The sequence below is a fragment of the Triticum urartu genome, chromosome 2 (genome assembly GCF_003073215.2).
Source record: "Triticum urartu cultivar G1812 chromosome 2, Tu2.1, whole genome shotgun sequence".
In the NCBI taxonomy this organism is placed as follows: domain Eukaryota; kingdom Viridiplantae; phylum Streptophyta; class Magnoliopsida; order Poales; family Poaceae; genus Triticum; species Triticum urartu.
The window spans coordinates 312479585-312498550 of NC_053023.1; positions in this window are offsets into that span (position 1 = coordinate 312479585).

Here is an 18966-nt window from a genome sequence, read left to right on the forward strand (position 1 = left end):
GTCATCACATCATCGGATGACGCCTAGTCCAGCCCTTTTTTGATGCATGATGTAAGCTGCATTGAAGGACCGGATTTGAATTCAAGGGTGGCGGCCCAGTGGTGTCGCAGGGTTCCATGATGTAGAACCACTCTTGTTGCCATCCCTTCACGGTTTCCACGAAGGTCCCCTCGAGCCAGGTGACGTTAGGGAGCTTGCTCACCATGGCACCGCCACACTCCGCGTGTTGACCCTCAACCACTTTTGGCTTCATGTTGAAGACCTTGAGTCATAGGCCAAAGTGGAGGGGAATGCGAAGAAACATCTCACACACGACGATGAACACCGAGATGTTGAGGAATGAATTCAGGGCTAGATCATGGAAATCTAGCCCGTAGTAGAACATGAGCCCGCGAACGAAAGGGTGGAGTGGAAACCCTAGCCCGCGAAGAAAGTGGGGGATGAATACTACCCTCTCATTGGGCTCCGGGGTGGGGATGATTTTCTTCTTGGCAGGGAGCCGATGGGCGATTTCTTTGGCTAAGTACCCAGCTTCCTAGAGTTCCTTGATGTTCTCCTCCATGACAGAGGAGGCCATCCACTTGCCCTGCACTCCAGATCCGGACATGGCTAGAGTGTTAGTTGGAGGCGAAAGGGGTTGAAGCTGGGGCGCTAGAGCTCGAGGACAGATGGGCTGAGGAGGAAGAAGGTGTGGGGTAAAAAGGTGGATCCTTATCTTCTTAAAAAGGCAGTGAATATTGAGTGTCCCCCCACGAGCCTTAAAATTCGCCTATTCACCAGGGGTCGTGCAAACGGCACGGTTGGATTGCCCAAAACCGTATTGATCAGAATCCTGCAATAAGGGGACACGATCTCCGCTTTGACGAGATGTGTTAATGAAGACCGCGTCTCAAAACGTGAAGCGGGAGGCTGAAAAATGGTTCGAAATAATAATAAGGCCAGAACACAACCCCTCGCCTAAAAAGCTGTCGGAAGAGATGACCTATTTTTAAGTATTTTGCCTTTGTGGTTCAGGGTTGTAACTATTGTATAGAGCCGGATATAGTTCTTTTGATCAACTACTTTGGAGTGTTTGGAGGAGGAACCCGCCTTGCAATGCCGAAGATAATCTGCGCGCCGGACACATCGTTATTGACGCCTTGTTCAGGGGCTACTGAGGGAGTCCTGGATTAGGGGGTCCCCGGGCGTCCGGGCTTTGTGACATGGGCCGGACTGGTGGGTTGTGAATATACAAGATAGAAGGCTTCCCCCCGTGTCTGGATGGGACTCTCCTTTGCATGGATGGCAATCTTGGCGTTCGGATATGAAGATTCCTTTCTCTGTAAACCGACTCTGTATAACCCTAGGCCCCTAAGGTGTCTATATAAACCAGAGGGTTTAGTCCGTAGAGGCAATCACAATCATACAAGCTAGACATCTAGGGTTTAGCCCTTACGATCTCGAGGTAGATCAACTCTTGTAACCCCTATACTCATAAAAGTCAATCAAGTAGGAAGTAGGGTATTACCTCCATCAAGAGGGCCCGAACCTGGGTAAACATCGTGTCCCCCGCCTCCTGTTACCTTCGATCCTTAGATGCATAGTTCGGGACCCCTAACCGAGATCGACCGGCTTTGACACCGACAGTCTGCTCTGAAGGCCTTGTTTTCACTCCAGATTTTTCCATCACCCACTCAAATGGATGATTCACAAGAAGAGTAGTTTAATGTACAAACATTGTCGACAAATGGAAATGTAATGAAGAAAAGGATGGGCAAGATAACATTCAAATATACTATGCCTGGTTAAACAGGATGGCATTGCACATTTCACATATATTATGGCTGGCTAAAAGACATGAGACTGCATAATTCCCATATATGATGTTGAAACTAAACAGGTGGCATTACAGAACTTGTCTAAACTAAGTAGATGACATATATGATGTCGAAAGTAGGCACTGCAAGGCAACATATGCATGATATGACTAACATCATCATGCCAAGTTAGAGCAAACACCTTGGGTGGTAAATAGGAGTGGTCAGCTGTGTCTGAATCCGCCTCAGAACAGGTATCATCCTCTGGATTACAATCTAGAGAGGGGCAAGGGTTTGCCATTGAACCCACCATGGAGCGATGTCTGCATGACATTATGTTGCCGTGCAAAACCCTTCTCTTATTCTCTACATGTTCAGCATGACTGTGTACAATATCTGACATGCATACAATAAAATATAGTGAGATTATGTATGGAGAGCATGCAGAAATCTAGAGTAATGGTAACAACCAGTGGATGGATCCAAAAATAATGATAGCAGGCTGATGATTGCTTTAGTTTAATAAAAAACAGTTGATGATTGGTTTACTATTTGTTTCCCACCCAAGATGAACAACATAGGCATACCCTAGGTGAACCAGATATTAGATAGAGATACTATTAATTGCGCCTCGATATGTGCCCCACAACTAATTTAGAACTCAAGTGTGAACATCAATTTGGACCTGACTTGGAGTCTAAGAGGTGAATAGAACAATAACGTAGCAGATAATATTAAGCAATGCATAACATAAGAATAAACAAAAGAGTGTGACCTCTCTTGTGGACCCGTGTACTCCTCAGGTTCATCTGCTGAGTCGATGATGGTGATGTCGTTGCGGTGGGTGCCGGCGGCAGGGAAGGAGATCTAAGGAGGCAAAAGATGGTCAGGAGCCGTGATGTGTGGTTTGGTGGATGCTTCTGTCGATGGAGCAGCTCAGGTGAGGTGGACGATGTCCCGGCAGGAGCAGGACAAGCCACACGAAATTTTCTTCGACACCTACCTATAACTGAAGTAATTCTATAAGAGCTCATTTGGCTTGCATGATTCTAAAAACGCAGGGATAGGAGGAAAAACACCAGAATAGGTTAGGAATGCACATGGGAAACAGAGCATTTGTGAACACATAATTTCTGTCAACTTGGGTGTTTGGTTCATAGGAATTGGAGGAGCAGAGGAATGTAAAGAAACATGGCCAGAATAAAGTGAAACCATATGAAAGCATGTACAGTTAGAATGTTATTCTGCCACTAATGCACTTGGTCTTGTTTTCATGCATAGGATTTTGAAAAGTAGGTCCAGGTGGATGTTTTGCTCCATTCCTTTCAACAAAATGCATAAATAATTGAATAGTAGAGTGCCATAGGAAAATTTCCTATTGCTAAGTTTTTCTGTTGAACCAAAATAGCCCTAATGGATCAACATGAATGTAGAGTAATAAGTGATGCGACAAGTGTACAACCTCTTTGTCGTAGCCGTGTCGACCTCAGCATCATTGGGTTGGTCGCTGAGGAGTTGAGGCAGAGGTGGCTACCGGAGGTGTGGAGGAAGATCTAAGGAATCTGTAGATGGCATCCAGGGCACTACTTTGTTGTGATGGATCGTTCTGTCATTGGAGTAGCTCCGGTGAGCTGTAAGACGTCGAGGCTGAAGCAGCACAAGACATACATCGTTAATCTCAAGTGGGATTCTAGTAGCATCTCCTATAGATGATGTAAAATACATTACCATTGAAAACCACCTGACTACAACAGATGAGGTAAAAATTGTTGACTATGAACTTAACTGACGAAACTAAAATTTACTATGGAATCTGAATGTTATTGTCGAAACTGAACGCAATGCTAGCAGAGAGGCACTTCACATGTAGTTTAGGGGGGCCTGCTGTTCATCTTCAACCTGCACCCCCCCTGAGCCACTAGCCACCACCGGCATCGCCGCCTCGCCGCCCCGAAACAACTCCCCACCACCGGTCCGCCGCCGCCTCGCCGCCCCGAAACACCTCCCCACCGCCGGTCCGCCACCGCCCCGGCCAGCCCTCTACCCCCCCCCCCCCGCGCCGAGCTTTTTCTCCGCGATCCCCACGCCACGCCCCACCACCGCCCCACCGCCGGGACCACCGCCCCCACCCTGAACCCTAATATAGATAGTGGGGTACCTCTCCGCGAGCCCCCCTCCCCGCGTGTGGTTCTTCCTTAACTCCGGCGAGCCCCCCCCCCCCCACCACCCCCTAAAAATCGAATGACCCAAAAGTAGATTCCGTCGACTGAAGTGTAGCTCAATCAGAGCAGAGCAGTAGCACGAGCGAGGGGGGAGTAGTAGCAGTAAAGCGAGCAAGCGAGCGGGAGACGGAGCAGTAGCGGCAGCACGAGAGAGAGAGCCGGAGCAGCAGCAGCAGCGCGAGCGAGCGCCGGAGCAGCAGATCAGGCTAGTATAGACACTGATATGTCTCCATCGTATCTACTTTTCCAAACACTTTTGCCTTTCTTTTGGACTCTAACTTGCATGATTTGAATGGAACTAACCCGGACTGACGCTGTTTTCAGCAGAATTACCATGGTGTTATTTATGTGCAGAAACAAACGTTCTCGGAATGACCTGAAACTTCACGGAGCAACTTTTTGGAAAATATAAAAAATACCTGCAAAAGATGAAGGCCAGGGGGCCCACCACCTGTGCACGAGGGTGGGGGCGCGCCTGCCCCCCTAGGGCGCGCCCCCTACCTCGTGGGCCCCCTGGTGCCTCTCTGACTCCAACTCCAACTCTATATATTGTGTTTCGGGGAGAAAAAAATCAGAGAGAAGGATTCATCGCGTTTTACGATACGGAGCCGCTGCCAAGCCCTAAAACCTCTCGGGAGGGCTGATCTGGAGTCCGTTCGGGGCTCCGGAGAGGGGAATCCGTCGCCATCGTCATCATCAACCATCCTCCATCACCAATTTCATGACGCTCACCGCCGTGCGTAAGTAATTCCATCGTAGGCTTGCTAGACGGTGATGGTTTGGATGGGATCCATCATGTAATCGAGTTAGTTTTGTTAGGGTTTGATCCCTAGTATCCACTATGTTCTGAGATTGATGTTGCTATGACTTTGCTATGCTTAATGCTTGTCACTAGGGCCCGAGTGCCATGATTTCAGTTCTGAACCTATTATGTTTTCATCAATATATGTGAGTTCTTGATCCTATCTTGCAAGTCTATAGTCACCTATTATGTGTTATGATCCGTAACCCTGAAGTGACAATAATCGGGATACTTACCGGTGATGACCGTAGTTTGAGGAGTTCATGTGTTCACTATTTGTTAATGCTTTGTTCTGGTACTCTATTAAAAGGAGGCCTTAATATCCCTTAGTTTCCGTAAGGACCCCGCTGCCACGGGAGGGTAGGACAAAAGATGTCATGCAAGTTCTTTTCCATAAGCATGTATGACTATATTCGGAATACATGCCTACTTTACATTGATGAACTGGAGCTAGTTCTGTGTCACCCTAGGTTATGACTGTTACATGATGAACCGCATCCGGCATAATACTCTATCACTGATCCATTGCCTACGAGCTTTCCATGTATTGTTCTTTGCTTATTTACTTTTTCATCGCTATTGCTATCATCACTACAAAATACCAAAAACATTGCTTTTACTACTGTTACCTTTTGCTACCGTTACCACTATTATCATATTACCTTGCTACTAAACACTTTGCTGCAGATATTAAGTTTCCAGGTGTGGTTGAATTGACAACTCAGCTGCTAATACTTGAGAATATTCTTTGGCTCCCCTTGTGTCGAATCAATAAATTTGGGTTGAATACTCTACCATCGAAAACTGTTGCGACCCCCTATACTTGTGGGTTATCAAGACTATTTTCTGGCACCGTTGCCGGGGAGCATAGCTCTATTCTTTGAGTCACTTGGGATATATATCTGCTTATCATTATGAAGAACTTGAAAGATCCAAGAACCAAGATGTATCCCTCAACTACGAGGGGAGGTAAGGAACTACCATCTAGCTCTGCACTTGATTCACCTTCTGTTTTCAGTAAGCTTGCGACACCTAAACCTGCTTCTGCTATGATATGTCGCATGTTATTGATGATGCCACTGCTGCTATGCATGATACTTATGATGAAACTGCTTCTATGCTTGATACTTCTCGGTGTCAAAACCGGCGGATCTCGGGTAGAGGGTCCCGAACTGTGCGTCTAAGGCGGATGGTAACAGGAGACAGGGGACACGATGTTTTACCTAGGTTCGGGCCCTCTTGATGGAGGTAAAGCCCTACGTCCTGCTTGATTTATTCTTGATGATATGAGTATTACAAGAGTTGATCTACCATGAGATCGGAGAGGCTAAACCCTAGAAGCTAGCCTATGGTATGATTGTATGTTGTCCTACGGACTAAAACCCTCCGGTTTATATAGACACCAGAAAGGGCTAGGGTTACACAAGGTCGGTTACAAAGGAGGAGATATACATATCTGTATTGCCTAGCTTGCCTTCCACGCCAAGTAGAGTCCTATCCGGACACGAGACGAAGTCTTCAATCTTATATCTTCATAGTCCAACAGTTCGGCCAAAGGATATAGTCCGGCTGTCCAGAGACCCCCTAATCCAGGACTCCCTCAGTAGCCCCTGAACCAGACTTCAATGAGGATGAGTCTGGCGCGCAGTATTGTCTTCGGCATTGCAAGGCGGGTTCCTCCTCCGAATACACCACGGAAGAATTTGAATACAAGGATAGTGTCCGACCTTGCAAAATAAGTTCCACATACCACCGTAGAGAGAATAATATTTCCACAAATCTAATCTGCTGACTTGTTTTGGCAACATGACATTATGCCATGGCTCGGTGATTATTCGAACCGTTTCCTTTAACTAGCCCCGCACCTAACGCGAGGCAGTTTTTTGACACGTCTTGTCAAAGCAAAGATCGTGCCCGCCTTATTACGGGATTCTCATCAATACGGGCGTGGGTAACCCGACCACGCCTAGGACTCCTAGATTTTAGGCAAGTCCCAAACGGCCACGAGGAGGATGCTTGATATTCACTTTCTTTATAAAGGGTCAAGGCTTTTACTTTTTTCCTCCCGTGCTCAATCGAATCCCTCCCCCGCCTCGAGTTCTAACACTCAAAGCCTAGGTCAGGTGCTTCAGATCTTCAATCATGTCCGGATCCAGCCTCCAGGACTGGTGGATGCCCTCCTCCGTTACGGAAGAGGATATCAAGAAGTTGGGGGAGGCAAGATACCTGACCGCCGAAGTCTCACATCGGCTGCCCACCTGAGGGCAGGTTGTCCCTACTCCTGAACCCCAAGAAGACGTCGTGTTCATCTCCCACTTCCTCCGAGGACTAGGCTTCACTCTGGATCCCTTCGTAAGGGGTTTGATGTTCTATTACGGGTTTGATTTCCATGATCTAGCCCTGGATTCCTTTCTCCACATCTCAGCATTTATTGTCGTATGTGAGGCCTTCCTCCGCATTACCCCTCACTTCGGCCTGTGGCTCAAGACCTTTAATGTGAAGCCGAAGATGGTCGAGGGGCAGTATGCAGCGTGCGGGGTGCATTAGTAAGGAAGATTGCTGGAGCTCCATGGCCAAAAGGTTCCTTTCCAGAGGTGTCTGGATTATGGAAATGGGAGTGGTTCTACATCACTGCTCCCAGAAGTGCCAACTGGGTAGCTTCCCCCGCCTTTCGCTCGGGCCCTCCACCACAACTGATGTCATGGATCAGCAGGGGGCTGAGCTGGGGTCCAGCCAAGGATGTGCCCATACTGCAGAGCCGCATCCGGGATCTCTTCGAGGGAGATTTTAGTTTTGTTATGGTAGTGCAACTCATGCTGGTTCGTCAAGTCCAGGCTTGCAAACGCCGGCCCCTCCGTTTGTGGGAATTCAACCCAGAAGGAGCACGCGCTATTCAGAATCTCCTTGGCCTGACGCACGAGGAGATGTACAAATCATTTTTTAGACCCCAAACAGAGTGTCCGGATACTACTAAGGATGTGGGCCTGAGCAGCAACCGCACCGCCGACCAAGTAAGTAATCCTCTAGTCGAACACACCGTCTTTTGTTTATCATGACATCATTCTGAGAATCTCTCTGACCAGGACTGGCTAACAAAGGCGAAGATGATTCGATGTTCAGCCCCCCTTCCTGAGGGTTTGGACAATCTGGTACTAGAAAAGATGCTCGAGCTAGCACCTTGCCCGGAGCCCTCAAAGGAAGATAAAGGGGGAATAATGAGGGCGAAAGCGGGCCCCCACCACTACCAATTCCAACTGAGGGAATGAGCGCCTCCGTGAGGGAGGATAACAAAGGGGGAGAATCTGACCTTCTCTCGCTCCACGGGAGGAAGAGGACTGCCTCTGAAGATCCGGAAACCAAGGCTTCCAAATGGGAGAAGAAGTCTCTAGCAGAGGGTCCTGCCCTGGAAGGTGCTTTTTCGCACAAAGCCCGCGCGGGGATCAGCCCTCTAACGAGTCGTAAGTGATCAAAATCTACTTAATAGTAGATATATTCTACCTTACTTCCGAGGAAAATAACCGAAGCGTTTATCTTGCAGTTCAGATCTTAGCCCTTCTCAACAGAGCTCGTCTTCAGGGGACCTTCTTCCGGAGATGATGGAGAGCGAAACGCCTCCCCCGGACTCCCCCGCTCAAGAAGCGAGCGACCTTGAGTTGTCATCACAGAGGGCCTCTCCGGATCCGGTGAGGCCAGAAGATAATCCTATAGTCACCCGAAGTCCCCAGCATCCGGCTCTTGAAGAGGGCAAACAAAAGAGTCCGGCGCCGTCTGGTATGCGGTCAGACGCACTGAGGGATCTGCTGAAGCGAGTGACCATCTCGGAAGAACACCGTACGTTGATGGGTACGGTGATGGAAAGGATTTCGTCCGCCGAAAGCGGGTTGCATGACGCCTTTATGAGTCTACTAACGGGCTTTGATGTACGTAAAATGATATACCTTTGTGATAATACCGCACATTTTTAGGTGTGCCCTCTGTAGATAGTAGCCCCTGAGACTCTGGTTGTCACCGAGAACAGAGGCAAACAGAGGATCGTAGTCCCAGGTAATAACTGTACCGCCTTTATGTGCAGGTAGTGGAAGCTCCAGTGGCTAGCCAGACTCATGAGTTTGCCGAACTAAAGCGGCAACTGGATGCGGCGGATGCCGACATCGAGCTTGTTAACAAGCGGCTTGATGAGGCACAGGGTAAGTGATATTTTCTGGTGAATGTCACATAGTAAGAGCAGCGTGATGCCAATATCTTTAATATGTTGTCACTGCAGATGGAGCTGCCACTGTGGAGACCCTTCGGACGAAACTTGTCCGGGCCAAAGAACAAGCAAGGAGTAGTAATGCGGCTACTTTGAAGGTGGCCGAAGAGTTAAGAGCCGAGAAGGCTGCGCATTGCGAGGGCAAATAGAAAAGGCCAAGATGGTTGTAAAGTTGAAAGACACTGCCGACCGTTGCCAGTTCCTTGAGGAAGAAAACCGAGCGAAGGCAACAGACCTTGAAAAGGCTACGATGGCAACCAAAGACACCCGTTCTGCCATGAGAGCGAAGGAGGAGCTGCGTGAAGCATGTGACATTGTGTTTGGGAAGCCCTTTTTGCTGCGGAGGAAGTTTGGAGATCCGCGGTATGCCCCTCTGGATCGGCTGTGTAGTTCGGCAGACGCATATCTGGACTTGGTGGCAAGCGCTGTCAATGCGGCCGAATACTTCCGAGATCAAACAGATCGTGAAGTGGACAAGATGTGCTGGTCGCAGTTTAACGTTCCAGAGCGTCCGCTTCCATTGACCGATCAGCTAGCCGAATGGGCCGAACTCAATAGGTTGTCCGGACTCGCCATGAGGTCTGTCGTGGATCAGCTGTGGCCGGAAAGGCCAAAGCCGAACAGTTATTTTAGCCTGGTGTAGTAGTTCATTGGTGCGGTGCCGCGCATCAATGCGATGAAGAGGTCGGCGTGCATAGAAGGCTCGCGGATGGCCCTTGCCCGTGTCAAAGCATACTTGGCAGAGATGGATGCTACCACTGTCATGGCGCAGGGTTCGGCCATAGGCCGAGTGGCTGCCGAGCACTATTTTGAAGAATTTCTTGAGCATGCTCGTTTGATAGAGGCCCTGTGCTCGAAGAATATTATGTTTGAGTGACATGTATTCCCATTGTAAAAACAATGTTTTATTAAATTTATCTAGGTTGTGTTTATACTTTTTCCCGAAAGTATTGTGATGCCTCCTGTGCGGCCGTTTATGTATATATGTATATAACCTGAAAGATTGCAGTCGTCGGCTTCAGCCCCCACGCATACAATGCGGGGGCATTCGCAGAAGACGCGTATTCACACTTAATCCAACGTCTTGGTCCTAGTAAGGAGGTGATAGCGCAGCGAACTAGGTAACCGGACTATAATGCTTTTACACTTTCACTTAGCCATAGGAGTTTGACAGTGGGGCTACTATATAGCCCCTGGTGGCTCCGCACTTGCCCGGATTCGGGGTGCGTACATGCCTGGCCGAGAAATGGCCCTTCGTTAATGCGGAGGAATCCCGAAGATTCCGATAGGTCATCGAGTGGTTGACCAGTCTCACGTTATATCATGAAAGTCAGTTTTTGGCTTTCTCTACTGAGGTGCTCGTCCGGATGAACCAGGGCACAATCGCAGTAGTTCTCCTGGTGCCGCCTTAGCCGATAGAGCGGAACATAAGGCAGCAAAACACAGGAGCCGGGCAAACCCAACATTTGACCAAAGACATGATTCGGAGCTGATGCATATAAGGCCAAACTCGCGACGCCGAACACTCCCTAAGGTATTCGGTCTTTATGGTGTAAACCGGGTCTAAACAGTACCCTTTGTAATAAGCCCCTGGTGTCTAGGTACATGCATTATTCTGGCGTGGCCACATGCCAAGACATCAACATCCTTATCGGTTGTACTGAGAATCCGAGGGATGTAAATCAACAAGAGATAGTAAAAAAGGTTTACGCGGGGTCTTAATCTACAAAGAATCCTTGGAACAGGTCCCGGCTGTACGTCTGCGCCTGTGTCTCCGTTGTGCCGTGTTCTAGATGGGTGTAGCACGATGGTCATCTGAAAAAGAGAGGAACTTAATTGAAAAGTTGCCATGCAAAAGTTAAGTTATACTAAATAAACAATATACAGTTGAAAATGAGTGAAGGTGAGCCTTATTGCCACTTTTGCGCGCGCGTTGAGCCCCTTGTATTGTAATAGGGGTATAGCCATCAAACCTGTATTAATTACATATAGCTGAGCTGGACTCGTCTAGCCATGTCCATGGTCTTAACGACCTGTCAAATGCTTTAGTTGGTGAGGCTATTTAGTGTGTGGTGGCCAAGGCGGCCGCACCGTCTTCGGCGCACAAGGAGCGCTCAATATTTCCATTTACTGTAATGATGCCACGTGGACCGGGCATCTTGAGCTTGAGGGAAGCGTAATGTGGTATTGCGTTAAAGCGAGCGAAAGCTTCGCGTCCGAGTAGTGCTTGATAGCCACTTTGGAATGGAGCGACATGGAAGGTTAAATTTTCGCTGCGGAAGTTGTCGGGGGAGCCGAATATAACCTCTAGTAGCATGTAGCCCCTGTAGTGAGCCTCCGGGCCTGGCGTTACTCCTTTAAAGGTAGCATTGCTGCGGAAAATTTTTGTTGGTTCTAACCCCATTTTGCGGACTGTGTCCTGATATATCAGATTTAAACTACTGTCGCCGTCCATCAGGACACGGGTGAAGTGGTATCCGTCAATTATTGGATATAACACCAAGGCATCCCATCCTGCACGCCGGATACTTGCCGAGTAATCCCGATGGTCGAAGGTGATCGGTTGGGACGACCAGTGGCGGAGCTTCGCGGTGATAGGCCCTGGGGCATGTTCCTCTAAGGGTGCCGCTTTGTTTCTCCCTTTTATCACGTGTAACACGTTGACTGTTTTGACTTCTGGTGGGAATTTCTTCTGTTCCCCTGTGCTTTGATTGCGAGGCTCATCCTCGTCTTCACTTGGTGTATCCTGCCCCTTGTGTTCGGCGTTGAGCTTGCCGGACTGTTTGAAGACCCAACATTCTCTGTGGGTGTGATTTGCAGGTTTATCCGGGGTGCTATGGATCTGACATATTTGATCCAAAATTTTGTTTAGGCTAGACAGTTCATCTCTGTTGCCTTTGGAGGGCGGCTTCTGCTGGCTTGGCCGAGAGCTTCTAAATCCGGCGTTTACCGCTATGCTCTTCGGGCTGTCTTCCTTATTCTGGTGCTTGTTCTTGCTGCGTCGTGATTTCCCGTTTCCATCCCTGACTTCGGATGTACTTGAGTCGCTGGTGCTGCATCTGGCTAACCAGCTGTCCTCGCCCGCACAAAAACGGGTCATGAGGCTTGTTAATGCTGCCATTGTTCTCAGCTTTTCTTGACCGAGGTGTCTGGCAAGCCATTCGTCTTGGACGCTATGTTTAAAAGCTGCTAAGGCTTCAGCGTCCGGACAGTCGACAATTTGGTTCTTTTTAGTGAGGAACCTGTTCCAAAGCTTTCGGGGCTGAATCACCAGGCTGTTGAGTTATATGACTTAAATAGTCTGCATCCGGTGGTCGGACATATGTCCCTTGAAAATTTAGCCGAAAGGCGTCTTCAAGCTCTTCCCAGCTTCCGATGGAGTTTTCGGGGAGGCTTTTAAGCCAGTGCCAAGCTGATAGGAGGCAAAGGTGTCCCGATGTTTCGATGAGATGGTGGCTATCGTTTCTGTGGAAGTCGACCTTGACGATCCGACTACGAACGTGTGAGACGCCGCACCTTAGCAATCGCTAAACCAACTTCCGAGGGGTTAATGACCACGCCGGAGCATGATCAACCTGACCACGAGGGTCTGTTTCCTGCGAGCAAATGAAGAACAAGCAAGAAACTGAGATTGCAATCTGGATACTGCGAATATAAGATGAAAGCTTTATTGATCAAAGTGGGGTTCTGTGACATCTTGGTCTGGGTCGTTGGACACAAACGAAGTACGCGAAGTTGCAGCTATGGCGAACTTTTAATCTAAACAAAACCCCAGTCTAAACGACGCCCTAAGGGCTGTATATATGGAGGAAGAGAGGGGAATTTCGTGGCCCTTGAGGGTGGGGTCCGAAACCAACCCTAACTCTTGTTTCCCCACACATACGGACTCTAAAAATAGCCTATACTTAAGTATTTCGAAATTACATGGGCCTGGCCCATTAATAAGGTGACGCAGCACCTAGAATAGCCTATGGACGAATATTATGAAGTGGCATCTTGTATATTTCGTCCAAGGCTTCATGCACTCCTTATGGCGGCTTCAAAGTCCTGAAATCATCACTTGTAACTCCGTTCTTGATCCCCTTGCGCATGCCATCAACTCCATTCGTGTTCTTGCTCCAATGTTCATCCTTCTCCAAGCTAGGACCTTCATTTGTAAGCAAAACAAATGTATCCAATTTAGGCAGCATCATAATCTCATGAACATTAGAATCATTACCAAGAAACGAAAGTACCTGGTAATTTAATTGGCGTGCGCGAGCTCTAGTAATTGGTCCAGTATATGTAACAGTAGGGGCTGTGGGTGTAACAATGGTATTGATGTCCTCATCACAAGCTGGCACTTTGAGCTTGAGGGGTAAGTACTTGATGGCGTGTGACGGAGTCCTGGATTAGGGGGTGTTCGGGTAGCCGGACTATACCTTCAGCCGGACTCCAGGAGTATGAAGATACAAGATTGAAGACTTCGTCCCGTGTCCGGATGGGACTTTCCTTGGCGTGGAAGGCAAGCTTGGCAATGCGGATATTCAAGATCTCCTACCATTGTAACCAACTTTGTGTAACCCTAACCCTCTCCGGTGTCTATATAAACCGGAGGGTTTTAGTCCGTAGGACAACTTCATCATACAACAATCATACCATAGGCTAGCTTCTAGGGTTTAGCCTCCTTGATCTCGTGGTAGATCTACTCTTGTACTACCCATATCATCAATATTAATCGAGCAGGACATAGGGTTTTACCTCCATCAAGAGGGCCCGAACCTGGGTAAAACATTGTGTCCCTTGTCTCCTGTTACCATCCGCCTAGACGCATAGTTCGGGACCCCCTACCCGAGATCCGCCGATATTGACACCGACAGCGTGGAGATCATCTCCTCGAGCCATATGGATATGGAGGATGTAATCCACAATCCAGACCCCAGGGTTTGTTGTTCCGTCGTACGCCTCTATGTTTACGGGTTTGAATCCCTCTGGAAATTCATGATCCAGCACCTCATCGGTGAAACATAGAGGGTGTGCGGCACCCCTGTATTTGGGTGTACCATGGTATTCGGATGTTTGTTGTGTCGCATTGTATGTTGGAGCGCGCCTGTGTGGTCCATAAATGGATCTGGTTGCACCGTCCTTTTGATGCGAGCCCTTATGTGGATCGCGTACTGGTTTATGTGAGGCGTCGATTGCCGCTTTATGTTGGCTATGAGGTCGTCTATCCGACCGGATGGCCGTTTTATTTCTTAATTGTGGAGGATCTAAGGCCTCATCAGCGAATTCAGGTAGCAACTTTCGCTTCGGATAGCTCTTGGTGTGGCGATTACTGTCGTACTTCGCTGCTGTATTGAGTACTTCACTCCATTTGATTTTGAGTGTGTCTTGTGCAGCCTTGAGCCTTTGCTTCTGTTTTTTCAGACTCCTCACCGTGGCAACAAGCCTTTGGTGGGCATTATGTTGCTCCCGGCGCCTGTCCGGTGTGATGTCGTCCGGACTGTTATCTTCAATGGGGTTGGGTTGTTCAGCTTGATTTTCTATGTTGCCGTGGTCGGGCAATGCTTCACCCTGCTCTAACGCTGGGTCTATGTGATCGTTATTTCTGCCGAGGCGGGATTTGGAGCGGCGTTTACGCCGCCACCTTGACTACTGCTCGAGGGAACCACCCTTCGCTACATCCTTCCTTTCCTCATCGTTATTTTCTTTGGGTGTGTCCACCATGTATATGCCATGTGATGAAATGGGCGTCCAGTGCCCTGTGGGCAGTGGTTCCTCTTCGCCTCCCACATCGTCGTCCATACCGTCGATGTCTTCGGAGTCGAAGTCGAGCATGTCGGTTAAGTCATTGACAGTGGCTACTAAGTGGGTGGTGGGTGGGCGGCGAATTTCTTCGTCATCCGCATCCCAATCCTGCCGGACGTAGTTCGGCCAGGCCTCTCCTAACAAAGAGGGAGATCTTAATGAGTTCATTATGTTGCCAAAGGGCGAGTGCTGAAAAATGTCCGCGGAGGTAAACTCCATGATCAGCGCCCAATCAGATTTGATAGGAACGGGCGCAGGCGGTTCAGAGTCCGTGGCCGGAGAAGGATCTGGCAATTTGGCGACACGGCTCTCGTGAAGGGTAAGGTCGATATTCGGCTCGATCGCCGCAGAGGGTACGGCCTCCGTGACGGGGTCTATCGACCCGTCCACGGATGGCGAAACTGGCTCCGAATTGAGGGTTGGAGCGGCTGCCGGTGCAATATCCTGAATACGGTCCAATGGTAGAGCTAAATCGTACTCATCATGACCGCGTGGCACACAAGGCAGGGACTCGAATTCATCGAAGATCAAGTCTCCGTGGATATCGGCCGTGTAGTTTAAGCTTCCAAACCTGACCTGGTGGCCAGGGGCGTAACTTTCGATCAGCTCCAGATGGCCAAGCGAGTTGGCCCGCAGTGCGAAGCCGCCGAACACAAAGATCTGTCCGGGGAGAAAAGTCTCACCCTGGACTGCATCGCTATCGATGATCATAGGAGCCATCAAGCCTAACGGCGACGACACAGAGGAACTCTCAATGAAAGCAGCAATGTCAGTGTCAAAACCGGCGGATCTCGGGTAGGGGGTCCCGAACTGTGCGTCTAAGGCGGATGGTAACAGGAGGCAGGGGACACGATGTTTTACCCAGGTTCGGGCCCTCTTGATGGAGGTAAAACCCTACGTCCTGCTTGATTTATTCTTGATGATATGACTATTACAAGAGTTGATCTACCACGAGATCGGAGAGGCTAAACCCTATAAGCTAGCCTATGGTATGATTGTATGTTGTCCTACAGACTAAAACCCTCCGGTTTATATGGACACCGGAAAGGGCTAGGGTTACACAAGGTCAGTTACAAAGGAGGAGATATACATATCCATATTGCCTAGCTTGCCTTCCACGCCAAGTAGAGTCCTATCCGGACACGAGACGAAGTCTTCAATCTTGTATCTTCATAGTCCAACAGTCCGGCCAAAGGATATAGTCCGGTTGTCCGGAGACCCCCTAATCCAGGACTGCCTCAATACTACGGTGCCACTTGGTGAATTTCTTGATGAACAACTTGCTAGGGCTAGAGAGATTGAAAATATTGAATCTGATAATACTGATGAAAGTGATGATGAAGAATCACTTGTTATTCCTAAGGGTTATGTTTTTTATCAAGAAGCTTCTTTAGCTATTTTAGCTTGCCAAGATAGATATGAACTCAAAAGGTTATTAGCTAAATGGAATAAGCAATCTCTAAATGCTAGAATGAAACCTAGCCCTGCTTTTGCTACTTCACCTATCTGTGTTACTGATAAGGATTACGAATTCTCTGTTGATCCTGATATAATTACTTTGGTTGAATCTAATCCTTTTCATGGTTATGAATCTGAAACTGTTGTGGCACATCTTACTAAACTGAATGATATAGCCACCCTGTTCACTAAAGATGAGAGAACTCGTTACTTTTATATCCTTAAAATATTTCCGTTCTCATTAAAGGGTGATGCTAAGATATGGTTTAATTCTCTTGATCCTGGTTGTGTGTGTAGTCCCCAGGATATGATTTATCACTTCTCTACTAAATATTTCCCTACTCATAAGAAACAAGTGGCTTTAAGGGATATATATAATTTTGTGCAAATTGAAGAAGAGGGTCTCCCACAAGCTTGGGGGAGGCTTCTCCAATTACTTAATGCTTTGCCTGATCATCCTCTTAAGAAAAATGAAATACTTGATATCTTTTGCAATGGACTAACCGATGCCTCCAGAGATTACCTGGATAGTTGTGTTGGTTCTGTTTTCAGGGAAAGAACACCAGATGAAGCTGAAATTCTATTGAATAATATGTTGACAAATGAAAATAATTGGACACCTCCGGAGCCAGTTCCTGAGCCTATTCCTAAACCAACTCCGAAGAAGAGGGGTATTCTATTTCTCAATCCTGAAGATATGCAAGAGGCAAAGAAATCTATGAAAGAAAAGGGTATTAAAGCTGAAGATGTTAAGAATTTACCTCCTATTGAAGAAATACATGGTCTTAATTTACTGCCTGTTGAAGAAACATATGATCTTAATCCTTTACCTATTGAAGAAACTCATGGTCTTGATAAACCGACACAGGTAGTAAAGGTAAATTCTCTCTATAGATATGATAAAGCTGAAATCCCATTTACTAAGTTTGCTAGCCCATGCTTGGATGAGTTTGATAAATTTATGGATAAGCAAGAAGATTTTAATGCTTATTTTGGTAGACAATTAAAATACAATTCAAATATGCTTGAACACTTGGGTGATTATATGGCTAATGTTAAAGGTGAACATAAACTTATTAGTAAACATGCTTCTATGGTTACCACTCAAGTAGAAGAAGTACTTAAAGCTCAAAATGATTTTCTCAATGAATTGAATAGTAAGAATAATGATAATGTTGTTAGAGTTATGACTAGAGATGGTAGAATGACTCAGGAACCTTTGTATCCTAAAGGCCATCCTAAAAGAATTGAGCAAGATTCTCAGAGAAAAAATATAGATGCACCTAGTTCGTCTAAAAAGAAGAAAAAGAAAAATGATAGGACTTTGCATGCTTCTAGTGAACCTATTGCTGAAACACCTGAGAATCCAAATGATATTCCTATTTCTGATGCTGAAACACAATCTGGTAATGAACCTAAAACTAATGATAATGTTAATAATAATGTTCATGATGATGCTCAACCTACTAATGATAATGATATAGAAATTGAACCTGCTGTTGATCTTGATAACCCACAATCAAAGAATCAACGTTATGATAAGAAATACTTTGTTGCTAGGAAACATGGTAAGGAAAGAGAGCCTTGGGTTCAGAAACCCATGCCTTTTCCTCCCAAACCATCCAAGAAAAAGGATGATGAGGATTTTGAGCGCTTTGCTGAAATGATTAGACCTATCTTTTTGCGTATGCGATTAACTGATATGCTCAAAACCAATCCTTATGCTAAGTACATGAAAGATATTATTACAAATAAAAGAAAGATACCGGAAGCTGAAATTTCCACCATGCTTGCTAATTATACTTTTAAGGGTGGAATACCAAAGAAACTTGGAGATCCTGGTGTACCAACTATACCATGCTCCATTAAAAGAAAATATGTTAAAACTGTTTTATGTGATCTTGGAGCCGGTGTTAGTGTTATGCCTCTCTCTTTATATCGTAGACTTGATTTGAATAAGTTGACACCTACTGAAATATCTTTGCAAATGGCTGATAAATCAACTGCTATATCTGTCGGTATTTGTGAGGACGTGCCTGTAGTAGTTGCAAACATTACTATTTTAACGGACTTTGTTATTCTTGATATTCCCGAGAACGATAGTATGTCTATTATTCTTGGAAGACCCTTTTTGAATAGTGCAGGGGCTGTTATTGATTGCACTAAAGGCAATGTCACTTTTCATGTTAATGGTAATGAGTATACGGTACACTTTCCGAGGAAACAACCTCAAGTTCATAGTATCAATTCTATTGGAAAAATCCCATCGATTATATTTGGAGGTTTTGAATTTTCTCTTCCTACTGTCAAGAAGAAATATGATATTCTTATTATTGGGGATGTGCATATCCCCATTGAGGTAACATAGTGTTATTCAAAATTTCTCCAGCTCCATGTTATTCGGAATGAGTTCGTTAACAAGACTTGATCAACCTTGTTAGTGGATTCCTTTTGATGATCATGAGATGGATGAAAATAGAAGGCACAACCTTCTATACCCCACTTTTACTTTCTGTTATTTATATTAAATAAAATAAAAATAGTATTTCTCCGTCTGTTACCTGATTATCCGTGCAATATAAAAATACCCCGAAAATAAAAGTTCTCCAAATGCCCTGAAATTTAAATATGATTTTTTCCAGAATATTT